This window comes from Triticum aestivum, chromosome 5D, assembly GCF_018294505.1.
Source record: "Triticum aestivum cultivar Chinese Spring chromosome 5D, IWGSC CS RefSeq v2.1, whole genome shotgun sequence".
Taxonomy (NCBI): Eukaryota; Viridiplantae; Streptophyta; class Magnoliopsida; order Poales; family Poaceae; genus Triticum; species Triticum aestivum.
In genome coordinates, this window is record NC_057808.1 from 560,312,255 (window position 1) to 560,320,067 (window position 7,813).

The 7,813-nt window shown below is 47.6% G+C and overlaps 1 pseudogene; it reads left to right on the top strand.

Moving 5' to 3' along the window:
• Positions 1 to 6,679: 6,679 nt before the first annotated feature.
• LOC123121233 (ethylene-response factor C3-like) lies at positions 6,680 to 7,489 on the top strand (annotated as a pseudogene).
• The last annotated feature ends 324 nt before the right edge of the window (positions 7,490 to 7,813 follow it).

The following is a 7,813-nucleotide window of genomic DNA, read 5'->3' on the forward strand; positions in this document are numbered from 1 at the left end:
TAATACTAAAGTACATGTGGCGGTACGTATTATGCATGGAAATTCCATATGCATGGTAACAAACGAACAGCTGATAATAATAATAATGGATATTATATGTGCTACCCACAAGAAGAACTGATGTGAAGGCCAGGTGCATTGCATTGGACCTATGCATTGACTCACGTGCGCTTGCAGTAGGATGGCTACTGTCGTACTTCCAGTTGACAATAAGACTAGCCACAATGGATAGTAACATAGACTAGTAATATGCCCATGTTACTAGTCTATGTTACTACCTCTATAGTGGGGAGTAACATATGTGTGGTAACATGAAGCACTTCATTTATTAGGTTATAGACACATCTTGCCTTGATATGTGTGATGTTACTCATACTAGTAGTAACTAAATATGTTACCATTTTCATCTCTGTTTTCATTTATTGCATGCCACATCATCTATTTAACCTAGATATGTGTGATGTTACTATCTATATTACTCCCACTATGGGTCCACTAAGCTGGGCCAGCTATAATAATTCTATTAATATTACTAGTATGACTTTTCCCATGACCCGTCACAAACCTCCAAGCTCAAATGCATGCACACGGATGAACACCAAAATCCGAAAATTTGCACACAATCATTGAAAATTATGAATTTTGTTAGCGGCAAACACTGCAATTCTTTTTTTGCGTAAAACATGTAGAAACTCAGAGTCACCAATAGTGCCAGCAAATTCCTAAATTTGTTGAGTTTTTTCTTAAACATTCATGAATTCATGGAGTTATGTTTTTAATGCCGTAATTGGCTTGCATTTGCGTCTCAATTGTTAGCCCTATCTCAACCTACAAATTATTGTCACCCCAAAAACTTAGGAACTCGGCACGGCATCCAAAAACAGTTAGGGAAGGCGACCAAGTTCTCAATAACCAAGCCTCTATATCTGGGAGGGTTTTCCTCCCCGGATTCATCCACTTGGTTGAAAAAGACGTCTGGGTAAATTTGAATGTGGCACGTGTATTTTTTTGGTACACGGTTGTGTACAAACGTGTTGTGGTTTCAGAGGTTTGTTTCAAATTTTTTGAACTTGTGTGATGGTTCTTTTGGTTGGTTTAGCATTTTTGATTGCATGTGGGGCAGGCTGGCGTGGTTGTTCTTCTGGCTCTCGGGACTTCTCCCCTTCTCTCGCGAAGACTCCGGTGATCGGTTGCCGCTTGCCGCTCGCCGCTCTACCACCGCCCCGCCGCCCAGCGGTCCACCGGATCACTATATAAGAAGACCCCGGTTTCACCCATGCACATGCACAGGGGGGCGCAGCTGCGGAATCCATCCCCGCTTCGCTTTTTGCCCTGCACGAACAACGCTCCGCGGCCGCCCTCCTTCTCCTGGTGCATCAGTGCCATGTCGCCGTTGCCGTCACTTTGAGATGGACGTCTGGAGGGGCGAACCGCTGCCGGGCCGAAGGTCATGGACGTCGAGCCGCTGGAGCGGCATCGCGGCTACCGGGCCGAAAGTCATGGACGTCGTGCCGTTGCGGCCGCGTTTGCCTGCGAGGCCACATGCAGAAACGCAGGACGGCGCCGCTGTGGCACACGACGGCGAGCCGGTGCTGGACCGAAGGCCATGGACGTCGTGCCGATGGATGGCATCATGGGCGCGTTCGCCTGCGGGGCCACGGGCAGCCAGGCCGGACGGCGCCACTGTGTCGCCCGTCGCGCGCGCCGAGTAGCGCTTCATCGGATGGCCTCGGGATACTTCCGCGTCAGGGACGGCAGCGACGAGCCGAGGGTGCCGTGCGGATCTGAGGACCGCGGCTGATGGCCGGTATCGCTTCCTCGGGAGGCAGCGGCGGCACAGCGCCTCTTCTCATGTATTTCCTTCTCTTCCTCTTTTCCCTTTTTCATTATCTTCCTCGATCGATTAATACCTGAAGTTGATGTTGGACTCCGCTGCATTGTCATACTCGATTTTCAGGCTAGGCGTTGTCTTCCTGAATTTCCGTCGCTACGGGTCTGCATCTAGCGCCGCCGTTTTCGACCTCCCGGACTGAGCCCCACCGTCGCCACCCACATGTACCGCTCCCAATCCAGCCTCGGTTGTTGACCCGCTGCTCTGCGCCTCCCTCATGGAGAGAGGGGGTTAATTTTGTTGGATTCTCTCCCGGCAGGTCTTCTATTCTCTCTGATTACCTCACGGCTGGGCTTCTTTCTCTGTCGCGGCAAGAGTCGTCGTTCAGGGACGTTATGGGGATTTGGGTGCCGGAGCAGGTCGGGGCATGGAGGCCCGTGGTGGACGCCGTGCACGCAATGGGCGGGCAGCAGCTAGCAGGTGAGCTTCGATGGCCGCCGCAACGCGTGAGGGACTGACATCATCGAGATGGCTGGGCTCGGAGGAGATGCCCCATGTCATTGACAGGTTCGGACGTGCCGACTGGAGCGTCGTCGACGCAGGTATGTGCACGCACAGAAAATGCTGCTTCGGTCAGTGTTCTGGCCTTTGATGCACTCACGCGGTCATGCCTTGCCATGGCATGCTTCGACGGCGTGAAGATTTTTTGGTGCCAATGGCTACTTCCTGGACAATGGATACGGCGGCCCGTGCAGGTTCGCTCTGGAGGTGATGAACGCCGGCTGGTGCGGTAGCGACCACCGGGTGGGCATGCGGCTGCAGCAGTATAGTTAGACGACTCAGCCCACCTGAGCATGCCCTGGTGCTACACGTCGTGAGCCCGCTCAACAGCCATGGCGTGATCTATGTTAGTTTGTCTCACTCTATATTGTAATGGGAATGAATCTATTTTCATTTTATAATGGGGACCAATGCGGTGCATAAGCTACATCTTTACCCTACTCTGAATATGTCATGTATTTTCAATTTCACCTATTTCCATGATATGATATTCCTGTAATGTTGTACGTGCTCTGAAGAGCTCTTTTTACACGGCGTGCTCATAATAGTTGGAGCAGATATTTCCTTCCTTATTGTTCATGTATTGTTTTCAAATAATATTTATGAATAACACAAATATTTGTATATTATAATACTAATACTTTTTAAAAGTAAATTCACAAAGTATTTTAATTATAGAAGCATTTGAATAATTATGCGCACATTTTGTATAGTTCAATGTTTGTATAGTTTACAATATTCATAATTTAAAATCTAAACTGTTGGTATAAATATTTAATCATGTCTAATATTTAAATTATAATTATGCTGAATATAAGTAATGAGTAAAAATTATACACAAGTTAATATTTATATTAACTAAATATTTTTATTTTAAAAGAATGTTTAAAGTTTATAAAAGATTATTTGTGCAATTCAAAATATATAAATGTGTTTCAAAACTACATGACATTTATAAAAATATTTAAACACTGTAAAAAATATTTGTGTAAATGAAAAAATGTACATTGCATTTAAAAATGTTGAAACATTTCAAAAAAATACATTGTGTAGTTTACACAATGTACAAATATGTTCGCATAGTTCAAAAAACTGTTCCATAGTTTTTTTAATGCATGAACATATTTTTAGTGACACATACATTATTTTAAATGTCACATACTTACATAGAACAAGAGTGATAAAAACATTTGTCCCTCAACTACATCACATGTCGCAGTTGCCTGGTGGTTAGGTTATGCGCGAGTGAATCGCCACACAGGTTCGAACCAGCCGGTTGCACTTTGTATGGTTATTAGATAAATTTCTTCATTAAATTTGTTTCGGCCCGCCCCATTGTTGTTTATTTATTTGTTGAGGGGCATCCTATGTAATAAATAAAAAGAGAACCAAGGGCTTTTCTACAAACCTATCATACAAGAGCATTTACCGTGGCTGACAGCGGGCCGTGCCACACAGGCGTCGACAAATACGCATGCATACGGTGAGAGTGACTGTATTTGAACAGTCTCGCAAGTTTGGTGACCACAAACACGTATTTTACAACTTTGTGCACCAAAGTGACCGCTGTGTGCAAGTTCTAAGACCTCTGGTGTATTTACCTCATGAATCAATACACATGTACACATATACATGGGCTCGCTCTCGGTGAGACGAGGCCAGTAGCAGGGAAAGTGCGTCAGATCATAAAAGAGTAGGATAAGGAGAGGATGTGTACAGACAATATACAAACGTTACTTCAATGGCAAGCTCTTAACAATCTTTTTTCCTCCTCTTGCTTACTGAGGCTGAACAACGCTATGCATTTCAATGGCCCTTTTGACCTGCTGTTTATTTTAGATTCTGGTTGGGCCAGATTTTATTCATATGAAAAATGTGAAGTTTGTACTGTCAGGTTCTAGCTATCAAATGCTCACCATGTCAAGAGGACAATGCAAGGTATAGTTGTGAGTTGTCATTTTGAGTATTTATTATTTTCTGCTGCACACCAACTTTACACAGACATTTTATAATTTTCTTTGAGTGTATGATTTGGAAAGCTTACTTTTCTCTCCCAGTGTATATTTTGGAGAGAAACAACTACAATCACTGTACTTTTTCTTCGTGTGGTATGTTCCCATCGCACTAGCTATGTCTCTCTGTGTTGTGTGTTTGTTTCCCCGCTGAATCTTCTAAGATAATGATCAGTCTAAAAGCGCATTGAAATGTGTTTGCTTTTGACTGGCTTCAGGCTGAGAAAATGTTTTTTAATTGCTATGCAATGAAAGAAACTTAGTCACCAGTTAGACAATAAAGAACTGCAACAGATTGGAATACCTATTGGTATTTTTTTTCCTATACATAATAATTGGTACTTCCAGTTTTATACGCAAACATTTTCTTGATGTATAGCTGAAGTGTGTATGGTCATAAATTAGTGATTTAGGCATAGGTCCATACATATTGTTGACAACATCCAGCGCTCTTTTATCTTAAACCAATAATACTTGTTGTAAATAATAAACACACTTCTCTTTTTTTTTGCGGGTGAATAAACACACTTCATATCGACATACCGTATTGATGGGCGCGGCGTGCCGCCGCGCGGGCTACGCTAGTAGTTCCAACTCTGCCCTCCCCTGCTTCTTTCTCAGCTACTCCACTTTTTTTCCTGTGCATTTGGGGCTTATCAAGAACCTTTTCGTCAGCCTAACCAACCCCCTCGGTCCCTCCACCATTATAAAAAGAGTAAAATGCATTCGAGGTCATTGAACTTGTGCCAAAAGCTCACTTTGGTCACTATACTTAAAAATACGGTCAATGCGGTCATTATATATGACTAGAGGTAATTATACGGTCACTGTCTTACCGTATAGCTTTGTATTTTACTTTCTTGACTGGTCAAACATGAACATGGCAGCACCCTCTCTCTCTACCTATGTGGATCCAACCAGTCAGTGAAACAAAAAAGAATATGCAGCGTCGAAGGAGGATCGAGCCTGCGATCTTCCCGCTGATGCCCACGTACACCAACTACTGCGCCCACACAACTTCATGACAAACATGTGTAGAACCACGCATGTTTAATTAGCACAGAACACACTTTACACTCGTGCATGCAAAACTTTTCCAGCCGTCGTCAGACTACTTATATGACACTAGACAGAGGTCGAGGCGCGACGTCGTATTGTCGCAGTTCTACGTCGGCGTTGCCATCCTTCTGGCGGTGCATGTCCTTGGCGTCGTTGCCATACTCCTGGCGGTGCATGTCGTCGGCATCGTCGCCATCGTGGTATCCTTTACGCGTCACCGGTGGCAAGGCGGACGCTGGGCAAAGCCTAAACGTGTGAACCGTCGTCGAGCTCATCATGGTGTCGACGATGTCGAGCTAAGGCATGTGCGGCTGCGCGTGCATGCTGATGAACAGGAACATGGACATGTTCAAGTGAGGACACCGCGCTCAACTGCTTGTGCCCTAGACGCTGGTCGAGAACACGTTATTCCTCACTGTTGGCTGCATGAATATGCATGCGCGTGGAGCTCAAGAAGATGGTTAAAGAGGGAAGGTAGCTGAGAGGATACTATACTAGCTAGTATACCTGCTTCTCAGCCTGGAGGTGCGCAATGCATGCGGCGATGGTGCCTGGGCTCGTCGGAGTGCAAGTGGCGATGGCGTGCAGCATGGAGTGGAGCGGCGTACCCTGAGGGATGCGCCCATGGAAGAAGACGGCAAACGTTCAATATATGTATAGTTGCGTAATATATGTACATACAGAGGTATAAAAACAGAAATCCTCCTACGTACAACTCTTACAAAATCTGAGTAATGTGAGAGGGGGGAAAAACTGCCTACAACAGAACGCACGTAAGAATAGGATTGCCGTATAAAAATGGCCCCGTGGCAGAGTACAAGAATTGTTGGATGGAGACAGGAAGGGTCAGGAACACAGACGTAACATGCAGAAGAAGCACACACGCAGCGGAGACACCACCAAGCATAATAATGTCGCTCTAATTGTCCAAAGCTCGATCCTGCGGTCAGTTGGATAGCAGGTTGGGCGGTGCTGCAATAGATCACTGGTTCTATTCCCCTGCCACGCATATTGTTTTTTTTTTACTGACAAGTGGGCCTGCATAAAGGCAAAAGAGAGGGTGTTGGGGTGTTTAACCAATCAACAGAGTAAAATACGGAGCTATACGTTGAGACAGTGACCATATGATCACCTCAAGTCGTATATAATGACCGTATTAATCGTATTCTTAAGTATAATGACCAAAGTGAGCTTTCGACACAACTTCAAACCACGAATGCATTTTACTCTTATAAAAACCTTGGAGGCCGTTGCGACTCGACATCTCATCAGCAGCACGAACTTTTGTACTTCCCCGTCCTGTTCGTCTACGTCGCCTCGGCTCACCACAGGCGTCGTGAACTTTCTATCCCGCCGTGCCATGACCACGCAGCATAACCACCAGCAAGCAGCAGCAGCTCCTCCACTGGCTCCGCCGACTCCGCGCCCTGGCACCAGCGCGCCGCGGCCACGTCACCACCTCTGCTCCCGTTTGACACCAACGACGCCAACGAGATGCTCCTGCTCGACATGCTCTCCCAGCACGCCGCGGCGGCCCAGGTGAAGCAAGAGGCCAACGAGGAGGACAAAGTGGCACTAGGTGTGGGTCGCGCGTTCCGCGGAGTGCGGAAGCGACCGTGGGGCAAGTTCGCGGCAGAGATCCGTGACTCGACGCGAAACGGCGTGCGGGTCTGGCTGGGCACGTTCGACAGCCAGAAGCCGCGGCGCTGGCGTACGACCAAGCTGCGTTCGCCATCCGCGGCGGCGCCGCCCTGCTTAACTTCTCCGCCAACCAGGTCCGACGCTCTCTCGAGGGCGCCGCTGACGACGTTTGCGGGCGCGCCCATGGCGTGTCGCCCGTGCTCGCGCTCAAGCGGCGGCACTACATGCGGAGCCGGAAGGCCACGGCGAAGGGCAGGAAGGCGAAGGCCGCCACCCGGGGGCGCGGCAGGAGGGCGTGATGGAGCTTGAGGACCTCGGCTCGGAGTACCTCGAGCAGCTGCTTGGCGCCTCCGAGGACACCACCTCCATGGGTTCATGGTGCTGAAGCCAGCACTCCATCTGAACATCTTGTTTTCTTCTTAGAGCATCTCCAGCCGTTGGCCCCTCAGGAGGGGCAAAAAATCGCCCACGGGGCATACCGGCGCTAAACCGCGCGCTGGGGGCGTGATGCCCCCCAGTCGCGGCGCCCACTTTTTTTGAAAAACTTAAATACGACGCAAACACGGTTCAAATTTAGCGCAAACATCGGCGAGTTCGTTCAAATTTAAACATATTTTAAAAAAAACTACTAGGGCTGCTCCTCGCCGTCTCCATCGCCGCTCCTCGCCGCCCGCCGCCCGCCCTTGCAGTTCTACATGCCGAGGAGGCT